Source organism: Carettochelys insculpta, chromosome 1 (assembly GCF_033958435.1).
Source record: "Carettochelys insculpta isolate YL-2023 chromosome 1, ASM3395843v1, whole genome shotgun sequence".
In the NCBI taxonomy this organism is placed as follows: domain Eukaryota; kingdom Metazoa; phylum Chordata; order Testudines; family Carettochelyidae; genus Carettochelys; species Carettochelys insculpta.
The window spans coordinates 62,295,658-62,311,580 of NC_134137.1; the positions used below are offsets into that span (position 1 = coordinate 62,295,658).

The 15,923-nt window shown below is 42.6% G+C and overlaps 1 protein-coding gene across 4 annotated transcripts in view; it reads left to right on the forward strand.

Moving 5' to 3' along the window:
- Positions 1-15,923, forward strand: part of CAB39L (calcium binding protein 39 like) — an 87,343-nt gene that overhangs the window by 7,970 nt on the left and 63,450 nt on the right. For 2 of the 4 annotated variants that reach the window (XM_074987750.1, XM_074987768.1), the window contains exon 1: positions 1,621-1,940. The exons of the other annotated variants lie outside the window; for them this stretch is intronic. The gene's annotated coding sequence lies outside the window, so the exon portion shown is untranslated. Of the gene's footprint in view, positions 1-1,620; positions 1,941-15,923 lie in introns of those variants that run through there. 4 annotated transcript variants of the gene reach the window in all.

Here is a 15,923-nt window from a genome sequence, read left to right on the forward strand (position 1 = left end):
GCTCTTTTGTGTACAGATGGACTAGTACTAATCACACATCACTTCAGATGTTGAAATCATGGTCAAAGCCAGCATCACTTCAACATATGGTCTAAACCGCTGGAGCCGAGGTGCATCAGTGACATTTTATTTAAGAATAAATGTGTGGTGCTTTCCAAGCAAGTAGAAGTACTTTCTGAGAATAGGGTTGTGCTTCCTCTATGGATGTATGAGGATGGGATACAGTGCAAGAAGCTGGCTCTTTATAGCTCTAAAATAACTAGTCCCCATTCTCATTTGAGTATAAAGACTAAAGGTTATTGATTCTAGGTTCTTCCAAAGCAAATCTTTCTCCCACCCCTCCCTCTGCCTTTATCTTGCACAATTTGGAGACTACATGGAAGATGCACTTTTTGAAAGGGTGGTGTTGCAGCTGCATACTTCATATCCCTAAGCTCAGTACCTCCCACAGTTCCTGATGAGGTAGTACATATTAACACTGCCTCCTTATAAGGCTGTAGTTAACTGCTACAGATGAGTCCTAAATTGAGACCTAACAGGACAAGGGAAGGTAGCACTAGTGGGGTGGATAGAGGGTTCTAAAACAATCTGTTAATGCACACACAAACATTAAAGAATGTGAAGTGAGAATGGACTCAATACAATGTTGATACAGAATTCAGCCCCAATCTCCATCTTGAACTGTTGATTTTAGCACAAGTATATAGTCATCACTCATCATGGGAAAGTTCCTCAATGCTATAATACAGCAGAAAGTAAGATGAGGAATGAGTTAAAAATGGCATTGGTAACAATTACTGGTAAAACAATTTTCTTTCCGTGGTCTCTAATGTAGATTAGACAACTATAGGAGGAAAGCATTTGTAATTTCCACTGGTCCTATACCAAACATCCTGGCAGATAACTGATATTAGAGAAAAATGAAACTTTAAAATAACACAGGAGCAGACCCTCATCTCCACCCCTCCCTGTCCAAGAAGATCCTTAATTGCTGTTACATTTTCCCGTAATTGATATGCTGATTATGTGAATTTCTGCTTTCTATCTTACATAAAATTAAAATATAATTTAGATTGAGAAACATTAATTGAATTTTATGAATTAGTTGAATTTTTGCACTGAAATATTGAGTAATTTTTCCTAAGCATAAAAGGGTAAGCTGTGGGTAGGATCCCACTGCCCAAAAGGCTCACATGGTAGTATGTCAAAGTTATTTTCTTGCAACAACAAATCAGTAATTGTCAGAAGCCCTTAGTTACGTTCTAAACAAGGGGGAAGGTGAATAATATGATTATAGCAGCTATTAACTCTGTGGATGCGAAAGAGACATCTGTGGTGGGCTTTTGTACTAAAAGATTGATGAGGGAAAACTTATGTAATTGATGTAGATTTGTTGCATTTGGGACTGTAACCCCTAGAAAATTCTGTTGGCAGAGACATGACTTTTGTCTTTCGCTTTACACACATTCCTCTGACGTGGAGCTCAGTTTACCAAGGGAGGGTATGTGTGTGTATGTGGGAGTATGTGAGAGAGAAAGCTGCAAAGGGAGGGAAGACGCACATACACAGAGCTAGTCTGACCAGAAACAGAACTGCCTCTGGCAGATTAGAGAGACAAGTGAGGCTCGGAATCTGAATCCAGGAAAAGGAGAGTGGAAATTTACAGCTGCTCTGAGTGAGCGTGCGTATTTTAATGATCATGTTCATTAACATTTTTTCCAAAAGGTAGCAGTTGCTCTTTGGCAAACAAGTGGAGATTGAATTCTGGAATTTTTCTTTGCCACGTGTCAATAATAGGAAGAATTTATCTTAAATGGAAGATAAATAAAGGGTCCTAAAACTGGACTGCTGGTGTTTGGGTCTGGCAGAGAGCTGTCTTCAGCACCTCATCATGTATCTGCTTTTTGTTGTTTAGACGAGCCTGGACATTACTGTATACAGTGAGTATCAGCTAAGAGAATCTATTCTAAATTAAATAAAGTTAGGCAATGAATTAAAACTTCCCTTTTTGGTTTATCAGTAGCTTTTTTGGTAATTCTCACTTATCTTTTTGTAGAATTGTAAACTAATGTAGCATGGTGTTTTATGTTTGGTATGTTTAAAAGCAGTCCTAAATAGTACCATTTCTGTTACGTAAGGCCATGGTTCTTAACAAATATTCTGTATCCATGGAATATATTTGGAAAGGTTTTATTTACAATGGGGATTCCAAAAATAAAGTAACAGCAACATATCATTTCTCTTGCTTCTCTCTGAGGTGTTTGCAGCTGCAGCTTTACTCATGAAGTACAGAGAAATGGGAGCATAGTCACTTTTGTAAGAAATTCAGAAACTATTAAGGATATATAATAAGTATATAAAACTTGAGTATACAAATTGTCACATGTACCTCACCTTAAATAAAGAGATGGAGGGTGATCTAGTACAGTGGTTCCCAAATTTTTTGGCATCGTGTCCTCCCCTTTCGATTTTTGAGAAACCTTCATGCCCCCCCCACCTCTTCTTTCCCATCATCCAACTCCCCTTTTAACAAAAAATTCAATTTGTAATTTATAATAAACACAAAAACTTGATATAAAATGTTGTTTAAAATTAAAAGTAAGCACACATGGTTTTCCTTGGCCCCTAGCAGGTGCCTGGTGCAGCCTCAGGTGGCCAGCTGCCTGAGCCTTGTGCCATCTGCCAGAGCTGCCTGCACCAGCTGCCCCACCCGCCTGAGACCTGCACTGCCAGAGTCATCTGCCTGAGCCCCATGCTGCCCAGGCCAGCCGCCTGTCCAAGCCCCGCACTACTGGAGTCAGCTGTCCTCCAGGGTCAGTTGCCCAAGCCCCATGAATCTTGCCAGCTGGCCGGCCACCCAATCCTGGCAAGCTGCCCACCTGAGCCCCTCCCCTCCCACAGAGCCAGGCACCACCAGCACCCTGCTCTTACCCCATATCCCTTACATGAGCCAGGCACCTCCAGCCCCTCATCTAACCCCATCCTTTCACCCTCCACCCACACTCACCTTTGCATGTGGGTCTTTGCTGGCTGCCTACTTTTTATAGCGGCTGCACCAGGTCACCCAAATAAAATGGCAGGAGCTAAGAGCCAGAAGCAAAGGCCAGCTCTTTCTTTGGGTGGGGAGAATGGGGGGGCTGGGTTGCCTCCTGCCCCACCCTGGAATTTCTTTGTGCCCCTGCAGTTTGGGAAACATGAAATAGTAGATCTCATCCATCTCTAGCTTCTAGGAGTCTGACATAATGGGCCTATCAGCAGCTCTTTATTCAGGCAAAATGTTCTTTTAAGTGTCTGGGGAGTTTTGCCTGAGTAGGGACTTTAAAAGTTGGCCCACTTTTAGCGGTAATGTAAACCTATTGCAGTGCCAAATTATTTAATGTGTCATGAAGCCAAATTGATGATGACTTCTTCTCTTTTTTTTAAACAAAAAAAAAAAAGAGCCATGATAAAGTGAATGGAGTTGGTATAGGTCACTTTCCAATAACATCTAATATAAAGCAAAGCTGAATATGTTAATACTTGAACTATGGGACCAAGAATGTTGTTTTACCTCTTAGCTGCTCTGTCAAGGGGTTTGTTTAAATATTACTTGGGTTCTACTACTGGTTTGCTTTTGCTTTTCCAATTACTACTACTCTCTGTGGAAATGAAGTTAAATTTCCCCTTCCACATGGGTAAAGAATAACAGCCCTTACATAATGTCTTTACTTTTACAAAAGATAATGAAGGGACCTAATCCTGCATCATTGCAGACTTGGAATTTTGCTATGAACTCCAGTGGGCTCTAACTATTCTTCAAAAATTTTCCTGTTGCCAGGGTACAGGTAGAGATTCCAAAAAATCCAAGTGTTATCTTTCTGCTGTCATCTGCAAATTCTACTTGCAAATTGTGTGTTTCAGCTCAAGTCCCTGAAGAAAATATACTACTGTTGTCAGTAATTCCATTAGCTCAAGTCACAGAGGCCTATATAGTGGACCTAAAAATTTCAGTCCTGCTGCTGATCTGTCAGGCTAGGTCCTTTTTATGGATTTTTAAAAGCCTAAGAAATGAACAAACACATGCACGCACGCACGCACACGCACGCGTGCACATGCACACACAAAAAAAAACCCATTAAAAGAGCATTGCTAATGTTGCGGAGAAGCATTAAAAAGTTAGGAAAAAACAGAATTAAGGTTCCTGTGTAATTCGCTCCCCCTTTTGCTTTTTGTGTGTGTTCATGAGAGAAACTTTAATCATATAACTATGTACTGTTTTTCCTCCACAGGACCCTTACCTCACTAAGTGAATGAGAATTATTCTGTATTGTTTCTTATTGGCTGCATCTACACTACATTCCCCTTTTGGAAGGGTAATACAAATGAGGTGCTAATTTATCTATTGTATGCCGCATTTACATAATGACAGCCACTCATTGTTCTGGAAGTGCTGTTTTCAGGGGTGAGAGGAAGCAATGTAGATCAGGTTTATTCAAAAGGAAGCCCCGCTTTCAAAATTACTCTTCTTCCTGAAAAGTATGAGGAAGAAGGGTTCTTTCGAAAGCAGGGTTTGTTTTCCAGCAAACCCCATCTATACAGCTTGCTTGTTTTTGTTTTTTCCCTCTGAAAACAGCACTGCTGGAACAGTGAGTGGGTGCCGTTATGTAAATGAGGCACCCAGTATGTAAATAAGCATCTCATTTGCATTTCCAGTCAGCCACATTTGCATTCCAAAAGGGGAATGTGGTGTAGACACAGTCGTTAGTATGTGCCCACAGGCCTGACTTGGTGCACACAATTCATAATCTACATTGAATACAAAATTATGAATTTCCTCACGTGTTCTTACAGTAGTAGCTAGGTGCCTCAAAAGTGTACATTACTATAACAACATTTCTGTGAGACTAAGTGGTGGTGTCTCCATTTTCGATCTGGGAAATTGAGCCACAGAGATCAAGGTCAGAAGAGCTTATGAATTCTGAGTGCCCTATCTGAGATGCCTAGAGTCAGTTTAAGGGTATTTAGCATTTTTATAGCACTCTTTATGCTTAAAGAACAGTTCTAGTCAACTTCAGAGTGTGCTCCTGCAAATCTGACCCAAGGTATCTTACTTTGAGTACCCACAAAACTGGAAAACACAATTCGCAAGCAAATGTGAGAATTCTGGTTTAGGTGGTTTGCCTAACAACATATAGGAACTTGTGGCCAAGGCAGGGATAGAATCCAATGCTCTGTGGCATCATGCAACTGCTTTAATCATGGGGTAATCAATGTTCTAGTTCTGCAACAAATGAGGCAGGGACCCAGATAACAGCCTCATTTGATGCACAACCCTGATGTGTCTTTAGAACACTATCCATTCTCTGCATTGAATGAAGCAATACTCTTGTAGAAAAATAATATGTAATTAAAGAGTCTAAATGTAATGCACGTACACACAAGGGATGAATTTAATACATGGGCATCCTGAATTCTGGAGATTGCTCAGGTGGGTGACTGTTATAACAACAAGAGACCAACAGATCTTTTGGAGCATAGGCTTTCGTGGGCAAAGACCTGCTTGGTCAGATGCATGAGTGGGGATTCCACAGAAGAGTCTAAATTTATAGTCTTATGAAAAGAGGGAGCCTCAGTCAAGAGGAGGGCCGTAGTTGACAAGGTAAACGCAGTCAGGGAGGATGTGGCCTATTATCAGTAGCTAAGGTGGAGATGTGAACACCAAGAGCGGAGAAACTGCCTCTGTAATTGGTCGGCCACTCCAAGTCTCCATTCCATCGTTGGTTGACGGTGTCAAATTTGCAAATGAACTGCAGCTCTGCAGTTTCTCTTTGGAGTCTGTTTCTGGAGTTGCTGTAGGATGGCTACTTTTGAATCTGTTACTGAGTGTCCAGGGAGATTGAAGTGTTCTCCTACAGGTTTTTGTATGTTACCATTCCTGATGTCTGATTTCTGTCCATTTATGCAGCGACTGTTTGGCCAATACATATATTGCAGAGAGGCTTTGCTGGCACATGATAGCACGTTATATTAATAGAAGTGCAGGTAACAGAGCCCCTGATGGTGTGGTTAGATCCTGTGATGGTATCACTAGTGTAGATATGTGAGCAGAGTTGGCACCAAGGCTTGTTGCAGAGATTGGTTCCTGGTTTAGAATTACTGTTTTGTGGTCTGTATTTGCTAGTGAGACTTTGTTTCAGGTTGGTGGGCTGTCTGTAGGTGAGGACAGGCCTGCTTTCCAGGGTCTGTGGGAGTGAAGGATCATTGTTCAGGATGGGTTACAGATCACTGAAGATGCGTTGGAGAGCTTTTAGCTGGGCGCTGCAGAGCTGCTATTCATTTGCAAATTTGACAACACCAACCAAGGATGGAACAGAGACTGGGAGTGGCTGGCCAATTACAAAAGCAGTTTCTCCTCTCGATGTTCACACCTCCGCATTAGCTACTGATAATAGGCCACGTCCTCTCTGACTGAATTGACCTTGTTTCTCCTTTCTTGATATTCTCTCCTCCATGTCAGTTGCAGATAACGGGCCACATCCTCTGTGACTGAATGTACCTTGTCAACAGTGGTCCTCCTCTTGATTGGGACTCTTCTGTTCGTGAACCTATAAATGTATACCCTCCTCTGGAGCCTGTATTTGCACATCTGACAAAGCGGGTCATTGCCTGCAAAAGTTTATGCTCCCAAATATCTGTTAGTCTGTAAGGTGCCACAGGATTCCTGTTGTTGTTTTTGTAGATACAAACTAACTCTGATACTTGAGTTTAAAATGTAGTTTTCCCTATTGTGTTCAGTATACAGTATCTACATGTTTATCAGAGTCGCAAAATTCTGTTAACTTACTCACTCTAGGATCAGTTATTTTTTTTCCATGGGTAAATAAAATATCTTCACTTCCCCACTCCCATCAGTGTGTTGAGCAGCATTGATGGGATATGGATTGTATGCCTGGGCTGATATTTATCATGCTAATTATGCATTTATTGCATTCTTCCTTTTTAAAAAAAAAAAAAAGCTAAAAACATCAAGGTTTTTCTTGCATGAATTTGTATAAAATTGTATGCAGTCATTCATTTTTGGTACCGACTTGCTTATCAGTAACATAAGAAGAATGGATTGAATGAATCACATGTTGACATTCTTGTGTTTGTGGGAAGAAAAGAAGTATTTGTTACCAAACTGCTTAACTGAGTTACTGTATAATGATGGGATCTGCTGATGACTGAAGTAATATTAGGAGGAGTCCTGTGACACCTTCTGAAGACTAAAATATTTGGACATAAGCTTTTGTGGGAAAAATCCACTTCATCAGATTCATGGAGTGGAAATTAGAGGCAGACATAAATATACTAGTACATGAAAAGGGAGTTACCTCATCAAGTGGAGGACCTGTGCTAATGAAAACAACTCAGGGAGGATGTGGCCCACTCCCACCAGCTGAGGAAGAGGGGTGAATTCCAAGAGAAGGACAATTGCTTCTGTAGTGAAAGTTTGCACATCAATTGCAGCTCTCCAGTTTCTCTTTTTGAAGTCTGTTCTTGAAGTTTTTCTCTTTGTTGAAGGATGGTCATTTCTAAATCTTACTGAGCGTCCAGGGAAACTGAAGTATTCTGCTAAGGTGTTTTTTTTTTTTATGTTACCATTGCTGATGTCTGATTTGTGTCCATTGACTTAGTGTAGAGGCTGTCTGGTTTGGTATGGCTAATCCCCATGGTAAAAGGGTATTACTGGTAAGTGATGGCATGTGTCAGATTAGTAGACATGCAGGTGAATCAGCCTGGAAGGTGTGGCTGATTGTGGATAGGACCTATGATAGTGTCACTGGAGCAGATATGTGGGCAGAGTTGGCAACGGGGCTTTTGAAGGGATCAGTTCCTGAGTTAGTGTTTCTGTGGGTGTGATGTGTAGTTGTTGGTGAGTGTTTATTTCAAGTTTGGGGGAGGGCGAGCTGTCTGTAAGTGAGGACTGGCCTGCCTCCCAAGAGCTGTGAGAGGGATTGTTTTCCAGGATAGATTGTGCTGCAGAGGTTTTAGCTGGGGGCTGTATGTGATAGCCAGTGGTGTTCTGTTGTTTTTCATTGTTGAGCCTGTCGTGCAGTATGTGACTTCTGAGTATCCATTTGGCTCCATTAATCTGTTTCCTTGCTTCCCCAGGTGGATATGGTAGTAAAAATCTTGTAGGTATTTTTTTTTTTTTCCCCTCTGAGGATTAGAGCAAAGGAGATTGTATTTTAGGGCTTGGCTGTAGAAAATGAAATGTGTGCGCTCTGGATGGAACCTGGAGGCATTTGGGTAAGAACAGTGATGAGTAGGTTTCCAGTGGGGGGTGATTTTTATGTGACCAACACTGATTTGTACTGTAGTGTCCAGGAAATGAATCTCTTGTGTGGACTGGTCCAGACTGAGGTTGATGGGGTGGATATTTGTTGAAGTCACAGTGGAATTCTTCAAGAACCTCCTTCTGTGGGTCCATATGGTGAAGAGGTGCAAAGGAGCACAAGCAGAGAAAGGGTGCTAGAGGATGAGAGCTGAGAGAGCATTATTCTAAGTCAGCCATAAAAATGCTGGCATAGTGTGGGGCCTTGCAGGGTACCTGAAAGTATAAATTGTCCCAATCTGAAATAGCTCTAGGTGAGGACAAAGTCACAATGCCCAGCCACCAGGTGTGCCATGACATCATGGGGTATATTGTTTCTGACAGCTGGTAGTCCGTCCCTGTGTGACGTATTGGCAGAAAGCACTTCTCTAACCACAGTGGCTAGGATGGTTGTTTCAGGAAGATCACTAATTCACTGTAGTTTCCTCTGGAAATTGGTGGTACCTTGAAGATTGTTAGGACCAGTGGTATATTAGAATCTGAGTAGAGTGACAGCGTAGCCTCCTGCAGTAAGAGTGCCAATGCCTGAGATGATGGGGCATCCTGGGATTTCCAGGCTTATGAATATTGGTGGTAGATTACCTCTGGTTGGGGCATTAGAGGGGTGCCTGTGTAGATTTGTTCCTCTGCTTTCACAGCAAATTTCTTGCGCAGATGGTGGTGTAGTTGGTATTCTTCAGTGGGATCAGAAGTTAGTGGCCTATAGAATGAGGTGTTAGAGAGTTGCTTGGCATCCTCCTGTTCATGATTTTTGTTCTGGACACCCAGCAGACATCAGGAATGATAACGTACAAAAACAAGTTAGGAGAGCAATCTCCCTGAACACTCGAGGATTAAAAAGTGGACCTCCTTCAATAGCAATAAAAATTAAGAAAATAAAACTTCCAAAGAGAAACTGCAGAGCGGTAACTCATTTGCAAACTTGCCACTACTGATGTGTGTTTAATAGGGACTAGGAATGGCTGGCTCGCTACAAAAGCAATGTTCCCTCTTTTGGTATTCACATCCCCTTGTTAACTGTTGGGAGTGGGCCACATCTACCCTGACTGAGTTAGGCTCATTAGCACTGGTCCTCCATTTGATATGGTAACTCCCTTCTTCTACTGTGCTGGTATATTTATTCCTGCCCCTGTAACTTCCACTCTATGGATTTCATGAGGTGGGTTTTCCCCACAAAGGCTTATGCACAAGCAACTCTGTTAATTTTTAAGATGTCGCAGGACTCCTCATTGTTTTTGTGGCTACAGCCTAACACAGTTCCCCTCTGATGCTTTAAATAAAATTGCTGTCTACTTAACTGCTGTGTTTGCAGTGGTGTTGAAATCATGTTGGTCCCTGGTATTAAAGACCCAGTCTCTTATTAGGCCAGCTTTTATTGATGAAAGAGCCACGCTTTCAAGATAAAACAGAGCGCTTCTTCTAGCTTGTGTCTTTTCACCACTAGATGTTGATTCATTAAACTGTATTGCCTCACTTCCATTGTCTCTCCCTCTTTCATTATCTTTGTAAGTTTTGATGTACTGGGGTCTTAAGAAGGACTATGATAAAGAAATAAAGGAGCTCAGGGAGGGAGCCTATGACATGAAAAGGAATCAGATTTGTTTATATCAAAGAGCTTTAATCATGGTAAATCAGGGATTCCCAACCTATGGGTCAGGACCCAAACATGGGTCGCCATTAGATTTTTCTAAGGGTCGTTGTCTGGGTGGCTCCGAGCCATATGTGGCTCTTTAAGGAGCCATTTGCAGCTGCTGCCACTCACTCCTCTGGCTCCTGTCCCTGCCCTGCTGGAACGGAACTCAATTTAATTGATTTAACAGCCAGCAGGAGGGATCTGGCCATTAAACCAATTAAATTGAACCCCATTTCAGCACAGCTGGGCAGGGAACTGTCAGCGCTGCAGGTGGGGAAAGGGAGTAGGATGGTTGGGGGGAGCCATGCAGAGGAGGCAGTAGCGGTTGCCTGGCAAAGGAGCAGTGGGAGACAGCAGTGGCCTTCATGTGAAGTAGGTGGGAGGTGTTTTGGGGCTGCCAGAGATTTAAAGTCAGGGGGGGGGGCATTTTGGGGCTGTGAGGGATTTAAGCCTGGGGGCAGGGGCAAGTCAAAATTTGTAAAATTATTTTCCCAGAGGAGAACCTCCCCCTTGTCTGAATTGTCATGGGTCACAAAGTCTACTTGTCATTGTCAAAATGAGTTGCCATCACAAATGGGTTGGGAACCACTGCACTAAACATTTTGTTCACCAGAGTGATGTACAGTGTAAACTGGCTGAATGGGTTCTGTACCTTCCAATTTATTCACAGGAATATCACCTGGGCTGAGAGAGTTTTCTGTGGCCTATTGTAAGAGCATCTTCAATCAAGAGCTAGAAAGGGGTGGTGGCCTGTCCATGTTCTTTCTTTGCCTTGTTTTAACATTCACCCTGACAAGTTGGCTCTAAGCTTCCCGTTGAAGCTGTTGGGTTTTGTTATTTGGTGGATGTGGGTTGAGTGGTGGTTTTTGTGTTACATGCTATTTTAGATTAATTGGATTAGCAATGGCATATCTATTCTGAGCTGTGGGAACATTAACTCAGATCTGTACAAATAGTCGGATCTTCTCCAACCCCCTCCCCACATTTAAGAATCACATGAAAATAAGTCTGGTAAACTTTATCCATCTGATTTGCTAAGACAAAAAACGAATTTTTACCTTCTGCAAACTTCTTCATGCATATCTCCAAAATTAGTAGAGGTCTACTTCTCAGAATGCCGGGGGGGGGGGGCAGGGAGTGGAGGAAAAGTGAGTGGAAGAGCAAGTTAGGCTCTTGTTCCTATGGATGTCGTTCTAATCCACCCCGAAGGCCTTGTCTACACTTAACCAGAGATGATTGATCTGGAGGTTGATTTAGTGTGCTTAGTAGCGATGCGCTAAATCAACAGCTTGTTGTTCTTCCATTGATGCTGATACTGCATGGGGTCGCAAGGAGTAAGAGAAGTTGATAAGAGCGTGGCTGCTTCTACATTCTCACTCTCCTGTCAGAGGTGACATTATAATGGGACAATTCAAAGCAGGCTAATGAGGCACTTACATGCATATTCAGTGCCTCATTAGCATAATAGCCACTCGAACTTCAAACTGCAGATTGACAGTGTAGATGGGGGCAGCTTCGAAATAAGCACCCCACTTCAACATTCCCTTACTCCAATCTTATTTCAAAGCTGCCCCCATATATGCTGTCAATCTGCAATTCCAAGTCTTCACTTTGAAATTCATGTGGCTGCTATTATGCTAATGAGGCACTGAATATACATGTCAGCACTTCATTAGCCTGCTTTGAATTGCCTCATTACCGTGCCACCTCCGATGGGGGGAGAGAGTGTAGAAGCAGCCTGTCTCTTGTTGGTGTCCCACTGTTGGGGATGCTGCAGACATTCAGCTTATGGTACCTTGACTTCAGCTATGCAATTCGTGTAGCTAGAATTGTGTCTCTTACTTCGACTTTCTCCCAAAGTGCAGACCTGCCCTAAGTCTAGATTGATATGTTTACGAGAGGCCTGCGGTAGCGTATAACATTAGGGGTTTTGGTTTTGCGGTTAATACAGCACAGAATTAGAAACCAATAAATCTTGGTTTTATTCCTGATTTTTCCCATTAAATGATTCTTTGATCTTTGAGTCATTTAATCATTCTGTGCCTCAGTTCCTCCATTGTGATAATGGAGGTAGTTGTTACTTACATGCGTCACACATGTAATAGCTGGCTTAATGATTGTAAAAGTTCTGGCGCTCTCAGGGAAGGCATGCACTGTAAGTGAAAAGTACGATTATTCAGTCATTCTTTTAATTATTTCTAGTGAAGTACCTGTGCGCTGCTCTGTGGGGCCTTCCTTCCAGATCACTTACCTGTGGCTTGGTGCTGTAAGGTGTCTTACCATGGATGCAGGAACAAATTAAGTCTTCCCAAAAATCTTGTGAGGAGAATCCAAAAATGCCTGTCTGAGACCTTCAGTCAGACATCTGAACAGGATCAGTGCTCCATCCTCACACATTAACAAGCTGATCTAAGGGAAAGGGGCATAGACCTTCCACCTCATGATTGCAACATACGTCAGTAGAAAAAAGCATACTTGCCAGAAGTGCCCTCTCCAGGATACAGGTTGGCCTATGAATCCTCCTCCTGAGTTAAGGGGATCTAATTCTATGCTGGAATGGAACCCACTGTCGTCTATCCCTTCCACATTGTGTCATGCTTCATCATCCTGCCCACAGAACATGGGAATTAATGCGACTTTTGGGGGGAAGAGGTTGTGTCTGACCCCAGAATAGTGTGAAGCTGCTCGTACTATCAGCATTTCTGGGGAGATGCTCTTGACTGGCCATTGGCTGTCTTGCATTTCTGGCAGCTCTGCCTCAGCTCCTTGATCTTCATGCGGCACTGCTGAGTGTCCCTGCTGTAACCTTTCTCAGTCATGCTTCGTGAAATGTTTGCGTAAATACCAGCATTCCTTTTGCTGGATTTGAGCTGGATGAAAATAGCTTCTTCACCCCACACTGAAATGAGGTCCCAGATCTGATGGCTTTATGCTGGGGTCCTTTTGCAATCCTGGGAAGTCATAGCTATAAGCTGTGCTAGGTGTGCTACAGAGATTTGATCTACAAGCCTGTTTGCCAGGCTGACCAGAGAGGAAAGGAAATCTAAAGAAAATCCCCAGGCTGATGAACATTGTTTCTGTCACCTACTTCTGGCTCACTTGCAGAGCAGCAGGAGTGGAACAATGATGGGAAAGGACACTTTGAGGGGAACTGTGCAACAGTTTTTAAAGGCTAAATTAAAATGGGTTTTAGTAGTGCTGCTGTCTCCATTTGTACAGTTCAGCTTTGCAAATTCAACTTCTCGAGTTACTTCAGGGGGAAGCTAGCATTACAAAAGTCTACCTCGGAGCTCCTTAAAATAGACCTGTTGAACGCTCGATGCAGACGCATAGTTTATAAAATTGAACTTAGACCCTTTAAATTGAGTAATCTCATAGTGTAGACCAGGCTCAAGTCTCTTGACTTCATGAATGCTTGAGTTTGAGTACTAAAATGTGTGTTGTTTTTTCCTTTTTTGTGCATGTATTAGCATGGGGCTGTCAAGGGATTGACAAGATAGTTTGAAAGAATATAAGAGAGCAGAAGAATTTCTCACTGAGAATGAAGCACACCTGCTCCTCCCACGCCTACTACCATAGAAAAGCTTTTCTTTCTAATTTTAATAAGCACAGCCAAGCATCTGGGAAAGGTTGCTTTAAAAACAGCTTTTCACTATTTTTGCTATTTTTTTTGCTAAAATAAAACAAAAGCAAAATGTTCTTTCACAATGCCAAGTGTCAGTTTCAATGTGGTTATTGAAATATTTTTGTAAATGTAGAGAACATAAAACGTGTTGGACTTTCAAGCTATGGAGACGGAAATGTGTGTTTTATCTAACGGTTACAACCTCGGGCAGCGAAAGTACATTATTTTCCATACAACCCTGCAATGCACCTCATTTCTACACCGGAGGAACCACCTCTGTGTGTCTGAAAGTTATTTGGTTTAAAGAGCTGGTTATTTTTTTTCTTTTCACAGACTGCTAGTAAGGGTAGAAATTTGTGTCTATTGTGGTGATGCTGTTTATGAAGTTAACCTATCCTCATAAGGAACTTGTGGGAGGCTACCAAACTATGGTCACCAAAAAGCCTTCAGGTGGCGGTGGTTTTCAGTTGCTACCAGCTTGGTCTTTATTCAAGGTTTTTCACAATTTGTTTTCTTTATGTTGTGTGACTGAGAATAGTATGTGCTCAAAGAAAATTAGAACTTTTGTAACCATCAAGGGGTGAGCTTCTGGGACTGCTTCCCAATGGGAAATGTGTGTGGCACAGATGGGGAGCAATTAGTTTTAAGAGAGAACTGGAAAATGTATGAGTGCAATTCCACGATGGAGCTGCCTCTGGTGGTGGGAGGTAAGGCCTCAATTGTCCCAGAGCTTGTTTATGGTTATCCTGCTAGATAGCGACCAGGGACCTTGTGAACACGTGATTGCAAACTGGAGGAAGTTTAGAGGGGGAGGTTAGAGGGTGTAATTTCCTTCTGCCATATAACATATATGCCAAACCTTTAAATAAAAACTCCATTTGTATTCAGATTATTCAATAGAGAAAATGCAGGCAGAAGCCCAGCAGCAGAGTGGGGGCTATCCTGTTTGTTGCATCGAGTGTAACATGTATGACTACCTGCCCTGTGGATAGGTGTATGTGTGCGCTCATTGCAAGGAGCTCCTGACCCTCAGACACCAAGTTTGGGCTCTGGAGGCCAGAGTGGCTGAACTGGAGGAGCTTGGGGAGGCAGAGAGGTATGTGGATGAGAGTTTTTAGGACACTGTAGTACTGTCCCACCTGCAGTCTGAGAGCCCTAGTGCTCTTAAGGAGGATGAAGGGCTCAGGGGAAGAGAGCAGCCATTGGAAACTCAGGGAAACCATCCCATAGTTGGGACCCTCCTTCCAAAGGATGTTATGGTATTCTCTCACACTGAGGATACCTCTCCCAGGAAGGGAACGCCAGTTGTTAGGAAAAGGCAGGTGTTAGTAGTGGGTGATTCCATTTGTTAGAAAGGTAGATAGCTGGGTTTGCGATGACCGGGAGAACTGTATGGTGACTTGCCTCCCTGGCGCAAAGGTTGCAGATCTCTTGAGGCATCTAGATAGAAGAGGAGCCAGTGGTCGTGGTACATGTTGGTACCAGTGACCTAGGAAAGGATAGGAGAGACATCCTGGAGGCCAAATTTAGGTTGCTAGGAAAGAGTCTGAAGTTCAGGACCTCTAAGGTAGCATTCTCAGAAATGCTTCCTGTTCCACGTGCAGGGCCAGGTAGGCAAGCAGAATTTCAGAGTCTCAATGCGTGAATGAGACGATGGTATAGGGAGGAGGGGTTTAGATTAGTTAGGAACTGGGAATGCTCTTGGGAGAGGGGGAGCCTATATAGGAAGGATGGGCTCCACCTAAATCAAAGGGGATCCAGACTGCTGGCACTAAACATTAAAAAGGTCCTAGAGCAGTTTTTAAACTGAGAGATGCGGGGGGAAAGCTGATTGGTGCAGAGGAGCACGTGGATTGGACAAACTCCTCTTGGAGGAGAATCCGCTGATTAGAGATACTCTAGTAAAAAAGAGAAGAGGGGAGATATCAAACAATGGGCTAGATCAGACAAACAATCCCATATAAAATAATCTAATATGTCTGGGATGGAAAGACAAATAACCAGACGCAAATCTTTTTAAAATGCTTCTACACAAATACTAGAAGTCTGACTAATAAAGATGGGTCAACTAGAGTACCTTTGTATTAAAGGAAGAAATTTACATAATAGGAAACCTGGTGGAATGAAGACCATGTATGGGAGACAATCATACCAGGATATAAAATAAAGCGGAAGGGTAGAATGGGCCGTGTGGGTGGCGGAGTGGCACTGTATGTGAAAGATAACATAGTATCAAATGAAATAAGAATTTTAAATTAATCAAAATGTTCCCTAGAATCACTATGGATAGTAATTCCAAGCTGTACTAA